Source organism: Gracilinanus agilis, chromosome 2 (assembly GCF_016433145.1).
Source record: "Gracilinanus agilis isolate LMUSP501 chromosome 2, AgileGrace, whole genome shotgun sequence".
NCBI classification, from domain to species: domain Eukaryota; kingdom Metazoa; phylum Chordata; class Mammalia; order Didelphimorphia; family Didelphidae; genus Gracilinanus; species Gracilinanus agilis.
This window is the reverse complement of record NC_058131.1, coordinates 127,988,868-128,010,336: the sequence shown is the minus strand read 5'-3', so window position 1 is coordinate 128,010,336 and position 21,469 is coordinate 127,988,868.

The following is a 21,469-nucleotide window of genomic DNA, read 5'->3' as shown; positions in this document are numbered from 1 at the left end:
AGCTACATATAATAGGCACTTAATAAATACTGTTGCGTTGGATTGAATTAGAAGTCTAAAATGATTTTGAGCCAAAACAGAACTGCTGAAATAAACAAATGGTATTTGGTAAAGACCATACTTACTTGGATATAAAAGTTCTAACATACCTCTTCAAAATCTAGTCTCAATGCTTTATTGTTACCTTATTGCTTTATGTAGATGATAGTCATGATTTTCTAGCTTGATCATAAGGTCAATGATCATAATTCGATGAACGGTTGCAGATTGATTTATCAAAAATTTAAAAAGTAATTTTTGGCAATAAGAACTATTCTCAAAATAACACACAATAGCATCATTTTGAATTTTCAAAGTGCTTATGAACATTTCTCAGATTATTGCATTTATTCTTAACTATTATAATACAAGATAATTGTTTATCCTCAAACCTTATGTAATCTTTTTTTCTTAGACATCATTCTACTTATGATAATAATAGCTACCATTTATATAGTTCTTTAATGTTTGCAAAGCACCTTATATGCTATTTTATTTGATCCTTTATAATGATCATATGATATAGATGCTATTATTATTCTCATTTTACAGGTGAGGAAACTGAGGTTCAGAGTTAATTGACTTGACAAGGCTCACACGCCTACTGACTACCTTTGGTGGGATTCAAACTTAGGACTCTTGACTCTCAGTTTAACACTCTTGCCACTGTACCACCAAGCTGCCTTAAATGTAAGATTTCAAGGGCTAGTCTGGCCGTTTGTTTTTGTCTCAAGACTTGTTGAGTTCTGGGTATTCTAACCCTAGTAGGACATATGAAAAGGTTGTTTTTCTCTCTGAGCATGAAACATTCATGAAGCCTCTGCCCTTTCGCTTAGAATTTGCCAAAAGAGAGGGTTGACATATGTTTTCCACACTTGAAGTGGCTCTTGCTGTGGAGGGGGCAGGGACTTCCCGAATAGGAGACGCCCTTTCTTAGTTATTTCTGTCATCTGGACTAAGTGTTGACCACTGATTACTAAGAGGCTTCCTAGTAATTTCTCCTTTCAGTGTCTAGTTCCAAATATCTGGTTACTTAGAAGAAACAAGTTTAGTACTCTGAATTTTAGGTTGCTAGTCTCTCAGAAGGCTGGTGGGTAGGGGGACTCGGTGTTCTGGGCCCATCAGTTTCTATTCTACGTTTTGTCCTTGCTGAATCTTGCAGGATCAAATATTATACAGTTCAATGGCATTCAGAAAATGCCCCTTTCTGAGAACAAACTTTATCCTATAGTTTTCCAAATAAAGTCAGATTATACAAAACTGTATAGTTCTATGAACATTTCCTTTGTTCAGAGCCATTGCTTGCAAAGTCTTTGCATACACTACTAGTATTTTTTAAAAGAAAATCCCATTACTCTTTTTAAGTGTTTTACTTCAGATTTCTTAATTTAGGTGAATGAAGAGGTGCTTCTCCACTGAAAGGGACAATATGATGTAATAGAAAAAGCATTGGTCACACACTCACTGTGCTATTTTGGCAAGTCACTTAGGTGCTCTGAAGGTCAATTTTCAATTTTTCATATTAGCCACTTGGTAAAAATGGCAGATATTATTAATATTGAAAAAAGATAACCAAACACATCAATTATTGCACATTCCATCTTTCCCATTATTATAAATTGTAATATATATATAATCATTATATGTATGATATAAAGATGTATTTATATGTATATATACATCTGTATCATATATGTACAAATCCAGGGGATCCTTGATAAAGGTATTAAGCAACAAATAGGCTTTTACAAATGATTTTTTAACAATGAACCACTTTCCCAATTCATATTTAATTTCAAGATATAGAGAATATAAGATTGCATTGGATTTGTTTGTTGACTATGAAAAAACATTTGATTTGATTGAACAAAATGCCACCTGGCAAACTCTCTTTTATAATATTTCCCATTATACATCAAAATAATTCAAAATTCCTTGCAAGATGTAACAACAAAAATAATCCTGTTCAAAGATCATGATAATAAGTATCAAGTGAGGCAAAAAAGAGTGCCATGAATGTTTCAAAGGCATTTACCTTTATAGCACAGGTCAAAGAGGGATTGCCTGCGAAAGGAAAGGGTTTCCAGATACTCCTATTTGTGGATGATATCATGCTGAGTATATCAAACCTTTAAAGGTTGCACACAGCCTCCTGAAGGAGACTTGTAATCACTCAAAGGAATTTGGCTTATCTATTCATGTAAGAGAATCAAGTGGATGAAAAAATGCCAATTGCACAGGTTTGATATCCTTTTGAAGAGATAGCAAAGATTCTCTACCTATTTAGCTACATTTATACCTTCATATGGCATATAGATGGATGACTATATAGATATATTGATGATATGTATTATTGTTTAATATGAGTATCAGGGACAGATAGTAGAATTTGGAAAATGAGTTTGGACCAGAGATGAGCAGGAAGAGGACAGTAAGTTGGACTGCTTTAAAAAAATTATACAAATTACAGTTAGGTGGCTCAGTGAATTGAGAGCCAGGCTTAGAAATGGGAAGTTGTAGGTTCAAATCTGGCCTCAGACACTTCCTAGCTGTGTGACCCTGGGAAAGTCACTTAAACCCCATTGCCTAGCCCTTACTGTTCTTCTACCTTGGAACCAATACACAATATTATTCCAAGACAGAAGGTAAGAGTTAAAAAATAAATTATAAAACTTCTATACTAAACTCAAACTTCCAAAAAGCAAAGGTCAATCTTTTCAATGCTATTATTCTGCCAGCGTTAGGACATGGCAGCAAGACTTTGTAAATAAAATTAAAAACAGTTATCAGGCAGAGGGCAATGGACAGGTTCATATCTATCATATGAACAAGATACAGCATATAAGAAGAAAGAACTCTACAGAACAGAAATATGGGAATGAAAAGATGATTACTGGTCACAAAGTAAGAATGAAGGATGACAGATGGACAACTAGAGTGATCCATTGGTATTCTGGCAGTTAGGGAAAGCTTCTAGCCCAAGGTCGGCAACCTTTTTGGCCGTGAGAGCCATAAACGCCTGCGGAAGGAGGAGGATGGAGGTGGAAGGCGCTGGAATATGGGGCTAGGGCTGAAGGGCCCCCCCCCGGACTGGCAGGTCAGGAGGTGGAGCCCGATAGGGCTCGAGAGCCATAGGTTGCTGACTCCTGTTCTATCCCATTGGATTTGCCTTGACTGGGTAAAAAACCCCCCTACAACTTCTTGCTGAAAGGACCAGAGCAACAGTTTCGTAGAATGGGCAGGCATAGATGAATTTCAATTTTTTAATCATTTGAGGAAACTCCTGAGTTGATGAAATTGCAACATATTTAAACATTGTCTACTTAATAGTTTTGTTGTGATGACAGTACTTTGTAAAACATACATAAATGTAAGCTATATAGTCTCACTTATGGTGCCAATGTAGGTATAGGTTGTGTTTATATACTAAGATAATGTAGCATGGAATAGTTAAATCAGTTACAAGGGATTTATTAATTAATTTAATAATGTTTTATTTTCCCCTAATTACACATAATAATAATTTTTAACATTTTTTTGAATTTTGAGTTCAAAATTCTCTCATTGCTTCTTGACCTTTTGGCTAAGATCAAAAATGAATTCTTTCTTTCTTTCTCTCTCCTCTACACTCCTTGAGATGGTAAACAATCTGATATAGATTTTATATATGCAACCATGTGAAACATTTTCCTATATTAGTCCTTTCGTGGATGAAAACTTCAGCAACAACAAAGAAAAAAATAATGAAGGAAGAAAATGAAATACAGTATGCTTTGATCTTATCATATATTTATTAAACATTTACTGTATTTCACTTTTTTCATGGAGCTAAATATTATTCAAGAACACAGGACAATAGTTTTTGACTAAAAGGGACATTAGAGATGACCAGATTCAATTCCCTTATTTAAAAGACAAGGAAACTGAGGCTAAAGAATTTATTTTGTCTTGGGTTACTAAGCTAGTAAATATCTGAGGAAAGTCTGAAAACCAGGTCTTCCTGACTCCAACTTCAATCTATACAATACACAGTGCTTATTGTTATTGTCTTGTTTGGTCATTTCAGTTATGTCTGACTCTTTTGACCCAATATGGGATTTTGTTGGCAAAGATACTGGAGTAGTTTGCCATTTTCTTTCCAACTCATTTTACAGATGAGGAAACTGAGGCAAACAGGGTTAAGTGACTTGCCCAGAATCACATAGCAAGTAAGTACCTGAGAACTATTCTGAACTCAAGTCTTCCTGACTGTAGGCTGGTGTTCTATCCACTGTGTCTCTTAGCAACACCCTACAATTTTTAATGACTGATAGGGGAATCAAGCTGAATAAATATGAGAAAGAGAGAACCAGTTATGTTTAAATGCAGAAAAGAAAAAAAAAACAAGTTCTAAGGGCCAAAGTGAATAGCAAGCTGACCTTGAGTTAGCAATAGAGTACTGTCGGATAAAAGCAAATATGAAATCATAGAAATGAAACTACTGGTTATAAGAGACTCCCTTCTTTCCCCCAGAATTCATCAGCACCACCATTTTTCTATGTACAGTTCTAGACCCTACAGCTAGTTCTAGATGGGAAAAGGGAGCAATGTCACAAAAATAATTAAGGGACTGGATGGGAAGTCTGAGAAGGAAAGGTTAAACCAAGGAATTAAGATTATTCAGGCTAGAGAAAAGAAGGTTGAGGAACAATTTAATTATAGTCTTTAAGTGCATGAAGGGTTTTTAGAGAGAAAATGGTGACCAGCTGTTCTCTTCCCCCACAAAGGATCTACAGAAAGAAATGGGCTTTAACTGAATAATGAGAGATTTAAGTTAGCTATAATGTGGTTTTCCAGACGCATGTGATCAGGAGAATGCCTACTTTCCCTTTCCTCCCCTTAATATTTCATTATCCCTTCTATCATATAGTTACTAATTTTGTAAGGGCTTTAGTAGATGTAGATTTCTTAATTAAAGGTGCATTTAGTTTCTCAAATTTGAGTTTTAGCTGGTCACTACAGATTTTGTTTGGCTTCAGCCTCATCACATATATACACACGTGTACATATATAGATAAACACACACATACACACAATACATGTATGTATGTGTATGTATATATGTATATATATTTTAACATGTATAAAGATCTATATATAACATATACATTTTCTGTAATAAATATGTAAATATGTGTCAAAAATATATCCCTCTCCCTCCCTCTCTCTATCTCTGTCTCTCTATTTCTCTTTCTCTCTCTCTGTCTCTCTGTCTCTCTCTCTTTCCATATGTCCAAGCATAACACCGGAACAAGCATCCCAAGATCTCAGTTTGAATCGCAGGAGACCTGGGTTCAAAATTCAGCCCTCCTACTTGTTACCTGTGCAATTTTGGGCAAATCATTTCATTTTTGTGGGACTCCATTTCTATATCTATAAAATGAGTAGCTTTAACTTGTTAATATCTAAGGTTCCTTCCATTGTCAGTATTCAATGAAACATCACTTTGTGATTGAAAATCTCATGTAGTCCATGTTACCTGGTTGGAGTGTGAGATTACTAAGGCCAGGAAAAAAAATAAGAATTCTTAATTTCAATTTTCATTATAGGCTTGCCTTTGCTACATCTTTCAGCCCTGAAGTTCTTTTTTCTGAGCATGTAGTCCTATGGAAACAAGGAAAAAACAACCCTGGCCTTATCTCGCAAGCTGATTATTTAAACAGCTGCAGGACAGTTGCAGCTGCCCTGGCATGATTCCACTATAAAGAAAGGAGTGAACTGGCATTTGCTTGTACATTCACAATGTAGTCTGAGACCCTTGAATTCCAAGTAGGTTTTTAAACACACATACAAAAGCAAGCTTTTCAGCTATCACCTCGAAAAGCCTGGCTTTAGGAGGTAACATGCTTTTAGACTGATAGGAAATCTGGAAACGGTTTAATAGGTGGATGTTCATTAAAGGTTATCTGTTCTGATCAGATGGAGGCCACTGGGGCAGGCCCTGGGTAGAATTGTGAACCAGACAAAGAAGTTCTCTTTTCTGCAACTCTTCCATTTTCCCAGTTATCAAAGTTGGTCAAATAATTTTTTTTCCAAGCTGAGGGTCAGACTGGAGGAGCAACTGGCATCCTCCTTACCTACTGGTCTTGATCTGCCACCATCATTCAGTAACCTCTCCTTTGAAGTTCAATCCATTTAATCATATTTCACCATCCTAGCCCTTGTAGCTGTTCTCTTCTTTTGAACTCCAGAACCCTTTCCTACCTTTTTCAATGGCTCTTTGACCTAGCCAACAGTTTTCCCCATCTTATCTGTTGCTACAATCTTGGTGACTGCAAGACTCATACTGGTAGCTCTTCTGACACTCTGATCTCTGTCATCTTTCAGTTCAACACCCCACCCATTTCACCTCTACTCTTGCCTTAGTAGCAGAGGAAGAGGAATCTCACCATCTGCTGAAACTGCTCTTTCTCTCCAATTTTTAGATCCTTAAGTTTCCTTTTCTGGTCACAGTCAAATGCTGTTTTACATCTTTTTCTAATTCCTAAATATACTTTTTGCCTTCATCATGAACTTTGCTTCTTCACCAGCATAGTCACCCCACTCAAAGGATCATAGGATTTAGAAAAAGCCTGAGAGATCATTTAGTTCCAGCCATAAATGTAATAAAGGAGAAACCAGGCCCAGATAGGCTATGACTTAGCCAAAGTCACAAAGATTATATTAGCTGATATTATGATAGTATCATGAAGTATACATCCTGTGTCATATAAATTATCTTATTTCATCCTCATTGCAACCTTATGAAGTAGGTACTAAAACATTACTGTCCTTATTTTATTGATCACTGATCTCCAAAGAGGAAGCCAGAGAGGCTATACTATGGACCACTAGCTTGAGTCCATAGAGAATGTGATCAACCAATCAGAAGTTGGGAAATTGGGTAACATCTCACTCTTTCTGCAATAGTCCATCCAGCCCTATTACACCTATCCTTTACCTGTTACATCTCAACCCTTATCTCATCTTATCTCATTCCCATTCAGACCCTCCACTTTCTTCCTTCTGAGTGGATCTCTTAGAACAACTATGACTTGGCTCCAATGCAACAGAATTTGGGAAGGTACAATTGGCAAAATCTTCCCCCTTTCCCCTCTACATCCCACAAATACCCTGGTGGTGGTGGAGAGGAGATTAAATTTTATACAGAAGGGAATACAACTTTAAAATAATTGGATATTCATAAATTATGAAACTGATCCTCAGAGAGGTTAAATGACTTGTTCTTTCCATCTTGATGAATGAGACATCACCTCATACATCTAGGAAGACCAAAGATACCATAGGCAACAAAGATGAAACTTTGGTGCCACATGATCATAGATGCTATAGGAAGTCCTGTCTGAAAAAATTTCTGTAGAAAAAAAATTCAAATCATTTCAACAGTTGCTGAGTTTTTATTTGAATCAAAGGGTACTCCATCATTAGAAAAATGAATTAGGACAAGTATCCTTATTCATGCTATGTAATGTGGGAAACCATCATCTTATTTTACAGTAAATGCATTTTGGTAATATGCTCATTAATATGTCTCTTCTACAAGGTACAAGGGCACTATTATCCTAGGGAAGTTAGTGGGCATATTTTAGAAGTTCTAATTAGTGAGTCATGGAACAAAGTTTGTCAAGTGCACAATGCAATAATTGGCCTTTAAAAAATAAATTATTTTTATCATAACTCTCTATTGTTAAATGCTTACTCAGGTTTAATGGACAGGCTAATCTTAAACAGAATTAAGACCATGATCTCTCTTTACGCAAGGCATTTTTCAATTTGTTTGTACTTCTACTGGGTCCCATACTATATTCTAGTTTTATTTATATGTACTCTTGGAATCTTGGAAATGTTATGTTTTTTTCTTTTGTCATTTTTTAATCATGCCCAATTCTTCCTGACTTCATTTAGTATTTTTTGGGCAAAGATACTGGAATGGGTTGTTGTTTCCTTCTGCAGCTCATTTTATAGATGAGAAAATGGAGGAAAAAAAGGGTTAAGTGACTTGTTCAAGATAGTACAACTTATAAATATCTGAGGTTGGATTTGAACTTAGGTCTTTCCAACTCCAGGCTCAGTGCTCTATCCACTGTGCCACCTAGCTTTCCCCGAAATAATGATGACTATTGATTATTCATACAACCATCTGGGAAAATAGAAAGTATCATTTAAAGCAGCAAATAATATAGTAATGCTAAATAGAATTCTTTTTTTAAGCCTTTACCTTCCATCTTGGAGTCAATACTGTGTATTGGTTCTAAGGCAGAAGAGTGGTAAGAGTTAGGCAAGGGGGTTAAGTGACTTTCCCAGGGTCACAAAATTAGGAAGTGTTTGAGTTCAGATTTGAACCCAGGACCTCCCATCTCTGGGCCTGGCTCTCAATCCATTGAGCCACCCAGCTGCCTCCTAATGTTAAATAGAATTCTACAGGGTCAATTGATTAATAATACATTGGCAATCAAGCTTCTAAATAGGAAGTTGACATCTATAATATTTACATTTCTATTTTAGAGACATGATTGCTCTGAAAAATATAATAGAAGACAAATTAGCCTTTATATCAGGAAACTGTGTATTCAAGTTCTACCTCTGATATATATTGGATTTGCGATCCCTAACAAATCACTTACTCTCAGTTCCCCAGGTGATTCTCTAAGACTATAGTTACAGAAGAGTTGCTGATGATTTGTAATAATTGGATGGAGTATTTATTAAATACTTGCTTCAAAACTCTGTCTTGCACACTGGAGTTAGAAGTAGAAAAGTAAACAAAAGTCCCTGCTCTCAAAGGGTTCTCATTATAATGGGGAAGACAATAGTACAGAAGGTTTCAGCTGCAATGCCGATAGAAAAGATCTATGGTCCTTATGATACAGTGACTAAGCAGATGGTAAAGACGCTTTTTTAATATGAATCATATCACATTCTGATATTGAATTGCTTGAATGCACCAAGGACTTTGGTGATAAGAACTTTTTTTCCCCTGGGTCTTCAATAATTGTGCCTGTGGCACCTGAAGGAGTTGTTAAGGGGTTGTCTCCCAGGATAACCACTGAGGGCACTGTCTTGGAAACATTGCTATTTCTAAGGCTCTTGGGTTTAGGGTCTTGGATATTTCCACTGGGATATGAGGGAAGCCAGTAGTCAAGATGGTGGTAGTAGTTTGACTTGCCTAATAAATACTACCTCATGTCTCTCTATTAGGGAATCTTGTTGTTTCAGTTAGGTTGGCTTGCTTGTCCTATAATTTGTAGTTAGTTAGCAGCTGCTGGGGATGACTGGCTTGTTCTCCATAGGATTTGTTTTCTCAGATGATGGTTTTAAGGAAGGGCTGGCAGCAAGAAAGAGTAATCTGGAATATGCTACCATTCTCAGGGTTCCCTGTACCTGACTATTAGTGGAAATTATTAGAAAGTGGGACTCCTCCACAATGATTTGTCCTTCGCGATGGCTATTAGTACAAGCCTGGAAGCAGTCTGGTAGTTTTGGGGACACTCCTATTCCCAAGTCTCTCAGGCTCAAGGAATTGGCAAGAAAGGGGTTTCCTCAATGGAAGTCCCCCAGGGCAAGCCATAGTGATAATCAAATGACTATCACTTCAGTCTATTGCTTTTCAATAACATTTTAAAGGTTCAATAATCTTGAGTTTTCTCTCCTTGATTCTAGAACTTCAGATTTTTATAATCTATGTAACTGTAGCTTCAATTTAGATTTATAAATTAGTAAACTTGTCTGTGTTTATTTTCATTGGAAATTCATATCTCACTGCTGAAAAAGGAAGGGAAAATATCGATAACCTATAGCCAATAATGAAGGAATAAATCTTTCTGGAGAATAACCCTTTCTTCCTCATTACCACCAGCAACAATTATGACCATCTGTCACCAAGACAGATGGACACAAGTTCCCTGGGAATGGCAACACCACTGTGACCATTAGTCCTTCTGTCAGACCTGTCTTCATGGCTGTCCTCTGAAAGGAAGCGACTACGATGGAGAAGGGGCCAGCCATCCTCATCAACTGTCAATCAACTGCAATGCATAGGTCAGGTAAATCAGACTAGATCAGGTAGCAAGGAACCCTGAGATATGGCAGGCAGTATGTGCCAGGCAAGTCAAACAACTATTACTGTCTTGCCTATCATCTCCTTTCAGATCCTAGTGGAAAAATCTTGGGATCCTGAACTCAAGAGCCTTGGGAACAGTAATGCTCCTAATCTAGTTTACCTGGGTCATCATTCTGGGAAATAACCCCTATAGACAGCCTGGCACCTCCTCCTCCAGGCATTACAGCCTTAGCTACTAAAGACCCAGAAAAGTTTTTGGCATTAAAGACCTTGTTATAGTCAAATGACTCAACACTTAAAAAGGATATGATTTTACTAGTTGGATATCATTTAAAAAAGTTGAATTGCTATTAGCTTTGCTATTATATCCTAGGTATCATAAGACCCTTCCATAGGTTTTGCAGCTAAAATCTTTCACAAGATTTTCCTCCCTCTACCAATATATATTGAGAAATCTTTGATCTGCCTTACTTTTATTTCTATCCCCAGTGCTTTATCTATAATAATCACTTAACAAATATTTTTTTAAAAATAAATCATTCTCTTCATTTATTAAAAAAAATTTGTTATAAGAATGCTGTCTATTCCATTTCCATAGAATCGTGGTTCATTTTTATTTTTATTTATTTTTATTTTTTAAAAACATTTATTAATATTCATTTTTAACCTGTTTACATACTTTATGCCCCTACTTTCCCCTTCACCCCCCAGTCTCCCCCCACCCATGGTCGACGCACATTTCCACTGGTTGTAACATGTGTCCTTGTTCAGGGCCTATTCCCATATTGTTGTTAGTTGCATTGGTGTGGTTGTTTCGAGTCTACATCCCCATTCATGTCCGCCTCAGCCCATGTGTTCAAGCAATTGTTTATCTTTTGTTTCCTCTCCTGCAGTTCTTCCTCTGAATGTGGGTAGCATCTTTACCATAAATCCCTCAGAGCTGTCTTGTGTCATTGCATTGTTGCTGGTACATAAGTCCATTACATTCGATTTTACCATAGTATATCAGTCTCTGTGTACAATGTTCTTCTGGCTCTGCTCCTTTCGCTCTGCATCAGTTCTTGGAGGTCTCTCCAGTTCGCCTGGAACTCCTCCAGTTTATTATTACTTTTAGCACAATAGTATTCCATCACCCGCATATACCACAGTTTGTTCAGCCATTCCCCAATTGAAGGACATACCCTCCTTTTCCAGTTTGTTGCCACCACAAAAAGCGCAGCTATAAATATTTTCGTACAAGTCTGTTTATCTATGATCTCTTTGGGGTACAAACCCAACAATGGTATGGCTGGATCAAAGGGCAGGCAGTCTTTTATAGCCCTTTGAGCATAGTTCCAAATTGCCAGCCAGAATGGTTGGATCAGTTCACAACTCCACCAGCAATGCATTAATGTCCCAATTTTACCACATCCCCTCCAATATTCATTACTCTCCCCTTTTTTTATTTTAGCCAAACTGCTAGGTGTGAGGTGATACCTCAGGGTTGTTTTGATTTGCATTTCTTTAATTATTAGAGATTTAGAGCACTTTCTCATGTGTTTATTGATACTTTTGATTTCTTTACCTGAAAATTGCCTATTCATGTCTCTTGCCCATTTATCAATTGAGGAATGGCTTGATGTGGTTCATTTTTAAAGCAAGAAGCAAGCTACAAAAGTGTATCTGTGATCAATATTCTTTATCAAACAGACTTCTTTTTTTAGATAATGCTTTTTAGCTGGATTAGTACAATTAAAAATAAAGAGCATTTCAGCTAACCCAGGAACCTAGTATAGAGTTGCTAGCATGCTGGGATTGGTGTCAGGATAATCTGAGATTGAATTCCAAGCCTTCCACTTTTTGTTTTTGACTGTTTTATTAATGAATGCTGTTTTTATTTAACAACAATTTTTCAATTACATGTAGAAACAAATTTTGACACTTGTTTTCTGACAGTTTGCAATATAGCTTCTTTTCTTTCCTCCTTCCTTCCTTCCCAAAGGCAGCAAAATAGTTTGATATAATATAGGCTATAGTAGAGTCCTCATGCAATACATACTTCCATATTCCTCATGCCATGACAGAAGACACATGTCATACTTAGATAAACAGAAAACCTCATGAAGGAGCAATCAGTCTCCAAATAGTTACTGCTTTGGTCATCAATAACATTTTTTGTCATGATTCCTTAGGGATTATCTTTGAACCTTTTGCTGATAATAGTTTGGTCCTTCACAGTTGAACATTGTACAATATTTATGCTTCTGTATACACCATTCTAGTTCTGCTCACTTCCCCTTGCATCAGTTCATAGAAGTCTTTACAGGTTTTCTGAAATCATTCTATTCATTTCTTATGGTGAAAGTATTACTTTACAAGCATATGCTTCAACTTGTTCAGCCATTCCCCAACTGATGGATATCTTCCCAGTTTCTAATTCTTTGCTACTACAAAATAAGTTGCTAAAATATTTTGGTACAAATACCTTCTCTCCCCACCCCCACCCCCCATCTCTGAGCTCTTTGAGATATGGATACAGTAGTAGTATTGCTGGGTCATAATATTACATAGTTTTATGGTCCTTTGAACCTGGCTCCATACTGCTCTCCAGAATGCTTGTATCAGTTCACAGCTCCAGAAACAGTGTATCAGTGTCTCAATTTTCCCACATCCCCTACAACATTTATCATTTTCCTTTTTGGTCATATTAGCCAATCTAATAGGTGTGAGTTGTTTTAATTTGCATTTCTCTAAATTTGGACCATTTTTTCATATGACTATCATTTTAATTTCTTCATATGAGAACTGCTTGTTCATATCCATTGACCACGTATCAACTGAGTAATGGTTTGTATTTTTATAAATTTGACTCTGTTTTCCATATATTCGAGAAATGAGACCTTTGTCAGAGACACTTGCTACACCCTCCCCCATTTGTTGTTTCACTTCTAATCTTGGTTGCATTGAGTATTTCTGTACAAATGACTTTAATATAATAAAAATGATTCATTTGATTTTTCATTATGCTCTCTATGTCTTATGGTCATAAATTCTTCCCTTATACATAAAGTAAACTTGTAAACTTTTCCATGTTCCCCTAATTTATTTATAGTATTCCCCTTTATTTCTAGATCAAATATCTATTTTGATTTTATGTTGGTATATTATATTAGATGTTGATATATGCCTAGTTTCTGTCATATTGTTTTCCAGTTTTCCTAGTAGTTTTTGTCAAATAGTTTTTTTTTTCATTTTTTCATTAACCTTTTGTTATTCCATTATTTTTTCTAGTTCTATGAAATAATTTTTGGGTGATTGGGAGGGTGCCAAGTAGAGAAATTAATTTAGGTAAGATTGTCATTTTTATTGTGTTGGCTTGGCCTATTCATAAGCAATTAGTGTTTTCCAAAATGTTTAGATATGAATATATTTGTATGAAAAGTATTTTTTAATTGTGTTCATATAGTTGCCAGGTTTTTTTTTTTGTACGTATACCCTCAAGTATTTCATTTTCCCTACAGTTATTTTAAATTGAATTTCCTTTTCTATCTTTTGCTGTTGGGCTTTGTTGGTGGTAAAGAGAAATTCTGACCAATTATGTGGGTTTATTTTGTATCCTGCAGCTTTTCTAATTATTTCTATTAGTTTTTTTATTGATTTCTCTGGGGGTCTTTATGTATATCTTTGTTTCCTCATTGCCTATTCTAATTCCTTCAGTTTCTTTTTCTGCTCTTATTGCTATAGCTCATATTTCTGGTAAACTATTAAATAGTAGTGGTGATAATAGTCATTCTTGCTTCACCCCTGATCTTGTTGGGAAGGATCTAATTTATCCCCATTGCACATAATATTTGTTTATGGTTTTAGATAAGATGTGATTTCTCAGTTTAAGGAAAGTTGCATTTATTCCAATGTTTTCTAATGCTTGTTTTAAAAAAAATAAGTAATGGGTGTTGTATTTTATTAAAGGCTCTTTATACATCTATTGAGATAGTCATATGATTTCTGTTGGTTTTGTTATTGATGTGGTCAATTATGTTGATAATTTTCCTGATGTTGAACTATCCAGGTAGTTTTGGGATAAAAGTCTCCTGGTAATGGTATATGATCCTTGTGATATAGTGCTGTAATCACCTTGCTAGTATTTTATTTAAGACTTTGACATCAATATTCATTCATTAGTATATAGTTTTCTTTCTCTTTTTTATGTTTTCCTGGTTTAGGTGTCAATACAATTTTTGTTGCATAAAAAGAATTTGGAAGAATTCCTTCTTTCCCTATTTTTGCAAATAGTTTATGTAGAATTGGAGATAATTGTTCTTTGAATCTTTAGTAGGATTCATTTGTGAATCCATTTGACCCTGAGTCCTTTTCCTTAGGGAATTCTTTGATGATTTGTTCAATCTCTTTTTCTATAATGGATTTGTGTAAGTATTTAATTCTTCTTTTGATAATCTGTACTTTAAAAATTTTTGTAAATATTTATCTATTCATTTGGATTGTCAGATTTATTACCATGTAGTTGAGGAAAATTAATCCCAATAATTAAAAATTCTTTTTCTTCATTGGTTGTGATTTTGCCTTTTTTTGTTTTTGATACTGTTAATTTGGCTTTCTTTTCTAAAAAAAATCAATTTAATCACTGGTTTATCTATTTTATTAATTTTCTTTTCATAAAACCAGCTTCTTTTCTTATTTATTAGATCAATGGTCTTGTTACTTTCAATTTTATTAATCTATCTTTTGACTTTCAGGGTTTCCCATTTAATATTTAATTGAAGATTTTAAATTTGTTTTTTTTCTAGTTTTTTTTTATTTGTATAATTCATCAATCTGCTCTATTTTATTGATGTAAAGATTTGGAGATATATTTTCCCCCTAAGTACAACTTTGGCTACATCCCATAAATTTTTGTATGTTCTCTCTTTGTTGTCATTCTCTTTAATGAAATTATTATTATTATTTTTAAACCCTTACCTTCCATCTTGGAGTCAATACTGAGTATTGGTTCCAAGCCAGAAAAGTGGTAAGGGTAGGCAATGGGGGTCAAGTGACTTGCCTGGGGCCACACAGCTGGGAAGTATCTGAGGCCAGATTTGAACCTAGGACCTCCTGTCCCTAGGCCTGGCTCTCAATCTACTTAGCTACCCAACTGCCCCCTCTTTAATGAAATTATTGATTGTTTCTATGATTTATTCTTTGACCCATTCATTCTTTAGGATAAGATTATTTATTTTCCAAGTACTTTTTAGTCTTTCTGCTGCCCTTTTTTTGGATATAATTTTTATTGAATTATAATATGAAAAGGATACATTTAATGTTTTTGCTTCACCACATTTGGTTGTGAGACTCCCCTTGTATTCCATAAGATTTCGAGATTGACTCAGATACATATATTCTTTTTATGCCCTGATACCATCAGGTTGTAATCTAGGACATCTACTTGCCCCCTAAACTATGCCCAGCCAAGTGCTATGTCTTCAGGACATAAGACACCACTCTGTCCCCTGTCAGGTGACCCCTCTCCCCTTTTGTCTGAATTCAGACCCTCCTAGAGTCACATAGAACGTGCTGTAAATAGAGTATAAAAAACCCCAGAATTCATCCCTTCAAGAAGGCAGTGTACACATTTGAGTCTGTCTCTTCACTATTCAACTATCTTCTAAGTTAATAAATTTCTAAGTTTTGGAGTCTTGCATTCTTGCAAAGGGTAGCCATCCTGAATCCCAGGGGCCCACCTAAAGCCCCTATAACAATGTTGATTGTTATTAGGCAAAGGTAGTATTCAGCTGCCTCTACTTATTTTGTAGTATCCTTCTTTCAGCCTCATACATGTCTATTAAATTAATATAACTCAGGGATTCTCCTTTTATGGAAATAAATGATCTGATAATTCATACTCAGGAATTTAAACTGATTACCCTTTCAGAGATGAGCTGTGGTATAGTATAAAGAATCTTAGTATTATATGAGAAAGAATTCATGGAGGAGGAATTTTACTTAGACGAGATTAATGGAAGGGCTGGACTAGATGGCTTTTGAGGCCTATTCCAACTCAAACATTTTTATGATGTACTACTAGAAGCAGGAGTTAGCAGAACTGGCTTCTAGTCTTGGGTTAATTATTAATTGTGTTGCTTTGGATAAGTCATTTAACTTGCATTTGTCCCTTATTATATTCATTTAAAAAAAAAGGCCAACAGGCAACAAATATTTATTAAGTTCTTAATATGTGCCAGGCACTGTACTAAACACTGGAGATACAAATTTAAGCAAAAAAGACTATCTTTACCCTCAAGAATCCTATATGCATTTTTTAAAAACCTACTTAACATTCTAATTGGGTAAGATAATACATAAAAGGGAACAGAAAAGGATTAATGATAACTGATTTATCACACAGGGTTCTTGTGAGGACCGAAGGGTCAGTTATTATTCTTAAAGTGAAGAAATTGATCCTTAAGTTTTGCACCATTTGTACCTAAATTGAAGGGACATATTTGTTGAAAATCTCTTGACAACAAAAATAAAACTTTTCAGCAAAAGAAACCGAGCCAAATTGAAATTTGTTCTAAAGATCCAGAGACTTTTTGACTTCTCAAATAAAGCTATAAACATAAAAATCCTACTTCACCCTTACATAAAGTACTTGTAGTCCTGCTGTTAATAGGGATGTCTCCTGGTTTTTCTTGGTTATTCTGACTTTGTAATGTCTGAGCCTCAAATTATGGTACAACCCAAATTTTCATGAGCAGAAGTAAGGTTTAGAGACAATTCAAGATTTCAGCATGACCTTTGGTGGAAGTAGAACCTCTAGATTCATTTGTGCTCAAAAATTATAAATTATCCATTGTCATGTAAAACATAAAAATCCAAACCTGTTTCTAGAACTCAAATCGCTGTTGCAATGGGTTACTAGTCCCTTGACAATTGCTGTTATTGGGCATATGTAAAGCAAAGGTCAGAATAAAAAGGAATTATGGGATCTAATTTTAAACCCTTATGGTTCTGTTCCTCTATCCCGTTCTGTCCCCTTTATTTAGGGAAGATAGTTTTTTTGGGGACGCAGCCCCCGATTAGTCTATGTGCTAAATTTAGATTCACTACTCTGCATAACATAGCTGATATACTTATGGGATGGATTTATGTCAAGGTAGAAACCTACTTGTTAACTCTCTTAATAAGGTATAACCTGATGGAAAATTTAGGTTAGTAGCTCTGACAGGGAATGAAATAAGAATTGATTTTTGAGGTTTTTGTAAAATCCCTTTCTCTTCTATTGTTCTATCATTTCATAAAAGTCAATTCTTTTAATAGTCACCCTATTTACAATAACATTTTTAGTTGAAATGAAGGAAGCTCTTAGTTCAGCCTCTTACATTCCTATTGAGTCAGAAAACTATTGATAAAGTAGGTCTTCTATACAACCACAGATCTTGTGATTGAATATAGTTCAAGTAGGGTCTTTGTTATATTTGGTCATCAATCATTTGGCACTGTGGGACAGGACTAGTAAGATTAAAAATGTTGAGTAACATTATAGATTTGTCCATTCTTGCCATGGTAGCGTTTCTGGAGCACTCTCTGCTGAATTGTGCCATGCCCTTTATATTTTCAATATCATCCTTTTTTGGATATTTGCAGACACATAGCCAAAGGGATGACACCGTATTTTCTTTTTTCTTTTTTTTTTATAACCCTTAACTTCTGTCTTGGAGTCAATACTGTGTATTGGTTCCAAGGCAGAAGAGTGGTAAGAGTAGGCAATGGGGGTCAAGTGACTTGCCCAAGGTCACACAGCTGGGAAGTGTCTGAGGCCAGCTTTGAACCTAGGACCTCCCATCTGTAGGCCTGGTTCTCACTCTACTGAGCTACCCAGCTGCCCCCTGACATTGTATTTTCTAAAGGGTCTAGAAAACATGTATCAAGTCCCTCTCCTTTTTCCTTTTGTGTTTGTCATTTTGGTAACTCACTGGGGAGGAAATAACATTTTATGAAGCTGAGGGGAAGGAAAAGAGCTTGGAAGTATTATGTATCTGGAAGATGGAAGAGCCTGGTCTCAGGGGAGAATTAAGAAAACATTTCCCTCCTAATGGTATAGAGGTAGAGGACTATGGATGAAGAATAGTGTGTACATGGTCAGATACAGTTTTTGTGCTCTTTTTTTTTTTTTACTGAGAGGACTTTGGTGGTGGATGTACATTTGGAATGACTGATGTAAAAACCAGAAATCATCAACAAAATTTTTTTGATCTAATGAAACACCTCCAATGTGATCAGTCCTGTGGAGTGCAGAAAGGGAAGCAGGGAGAAAGAAGAAATAAAGGACTCAAACAAAAAAAGCCCTCAAATAATTTGGCTAGAGTTACATCTAATTATTTCCCCTTGTGCTTTAGTTACACATTGGGAACACTGAGTATCCTTACAAACTTATCATCCGTAAATTCTCATGGATTATAAAGACCAAAAGGCCTGATCCTAAAGTCTAACATTATTTCTAGTGCCAACAAAAAGCTTAGCGGATTAGATCACGAGTAGCCCAGTGAGAATAGTTTCTGTCTCATCCTGGTAAGTAACAGACTCTGATTTGACTAGGTTTTCTTTGCTGAGAAATCTTCATTCTCATTGTCATATGGTTTTCAATAATTTCCTCATGCAATGAAAATTCTTCCTTAAATATAAGGTGAAGCACAATGGTAATAAAAATCCTTATTGGCATATGTATACTCACATACACATATACATAGGCACAGTCAATATTTATGTTGGCCTTGGTCTGTGTTTTGTTTTCCTCTTGTGTTCCCCTGGAGTAATGAACTAACTCCTTTTAATGGTTTCCTATCTGGGGCTGTCAGCCTTGCTATTAGTACTGAAAGCAACCATTAAATTATTTCATTTCTAAAATAATACAAATCACAACAAATTATCATTGGGATCTAGCATTTTGTATATCTAGGACATTTTGGAAACATAGAAATAAAATATTGGGAAAAGAAAATCAAAATTCTCATCTAGTTTATTTATCTGTAAACTACTCCAAGGGTCAGCTTTCATAATTATCCTTTCTCCCATCAATTATCCTGATGATGATGACTTTACCTGTGCTCTCTTTTGGAATTTCTTTTTTTATTCAGTCATTTTGGCAATGTCATCCCCTACTCTTTTATAGTTTTCCCCCCAGGTCTTGAATTTCTATCTGTTTTTCTTTGAATGTAGTTCTTATTCATGCTAGCAATTTTGCTGCCTAGAAATGTAGCTGTTTAGTATTGCAGCCTAGATCCACTAGGTGGTGCAGTGAATGAAATGATGCTTTACACATCTAGGCTCTGGTCCCCTTGATACATGGCTCTGTTACCTCCAGTTCTCTTTTAGGAGGGCAGGGACAAAATGAGAGTATCTTGAAGTCAGTGAATATTAAAAGTGTAAATCATTGACCTGATTACTCTGCATAAAGCTTTCCCACCCATTCCCCCTCATTTCACTGTTCCTTCCCAGCTAGTTAACTGCATTACTTTGAAACTGACCCTATAATCATTCTATGATCTCATTTGTTTTAGAGCTGGTCTTCACCCACCCTTCTCCCCCAGTTCTGCATCTACATTGTAATACCCTTTGACTTGGCACAGGAGGAGATATCTGGTTTTGATCTTACCCATTCATTCTAACTGGGCCATCACCATTTGGAACTGTTAGGCTATATGAATTTAAGGCATCATCATGAAGCAGTTTCTTTTTTTAGGAAAGGCTTAGAGTCATCTCATGCTCATTGTGCGTTAATTGATGATTTGTAACACATTGAAACTCGTGAAAATTGAAACCATCTTATTTCTCATGTCTATTAGCTTTCTTTATTGGGGAAAAAAGGAAAGCAAATACTTGATTTGCTTTGTCTACAAGATTTAAATAATGCGTATTGTAGTTCTCTGGCACCACACATGAATTAATAACTCAAGATCTGTTTAAACCTGAGCTTGGAGTTTCTAAAGTAGACATACAAAGTCAGATGTGTCACCTATTCAATGGGCTGACTTCAGATCAGGCAACTTCTTAGATATGGGCTTTATAATATTTTGGAAGATTTCCATAGATGGAAAATTTTGCAACCTGTTCCATGTTGAAATATCTTTGCATTGTAAACTTTTGTCCTTATTTCCAGTTAAACTTACTTATCACAATTTAAATTTGCTTTCTTTTGCTCTTTATTACAGCATAAACCTAAAAACAGATTTTTTTTGCAATAAGAAGTACTAAGTTTGAATCCTTTTTATGACCTCAAAATCATGCTAAATATAAGTTGTAGTCAGAAATATTTTTACCACATATCTGCTTATCAGTGATTCACAAAAGTATCCATTTTATAGGGTTTCTAAAAAATAAAGGTGAGACAAAACACATAACACAGACCTCTCAATCAAAGAAAAAGATAAAGGGATATTAATTATTTGATGCCAGTACTTATGACACAAACCAAATTATGCCTCAGTTTTTACTTCTTCAGACAAAATAAACCCAAGTCATAGAATTATAAGCTCTTCTAGTTAGAAAAGGTCTGAGAAGTTATCTAGTTCCATATTTTGCCTCATATATGTTCCCTTCTACAGGTGATTAGACAATTTCTGCTTTAACAATTGCAATGATGAACACTACTCAATGAGGAATTTCATTCTATTTTTAAACAGGTCCAACTATCATGATTCCTTCTCCCAGAGCTACAAAAACTAATCTCTCTTCTACATGATAGGTTTTTAAATATTTAAAAGCAGTGACCATGCCCTCCTTCTTTAATGTTTCTCATTTAATTCCTTTAATTTTTCCACAGAGGACTCATTTATTATCTCCAGTCATCCAGCTTACCCCTTCTGATACTTGGATGGATCTGTGAACTCATCAGAATGGATAATCTTTCCATTGGTATAGAATTCAATTTGTCCTTATCTTCTCATCCTATGTGATTACTGTTCACATCTTTCTACAAAACTCTTTTTTTCAAATTTTATTTCATTTTTTCTTTTAAATTTTATTTTTCCCAATTACATGTAAAAATAGTTTTTAATATTTTTAAAAGAATATTGAATTTCAAATTCTTTCCATTTTCCCAACCAACTTCCACTTTGTGATGGTAAGCAATCTCATCCAGATTTTACATGTGCAATCATGTAAAAAATTTTTCTATATTAATATTTTTATGGAGAGAAATTTGAATTAAAAATAAGTGAAAAAGTTTGCTTTGGTCTGGATTCAGACTTTTATCAATTTTTTTCCTTAGGAAAATCACGAGTCCTTTAAGATTGTTTTGCATTATTGTTTTGCTGAGAATAGCCATGTTATTTACAGTTGTTCATTGTACAGTAT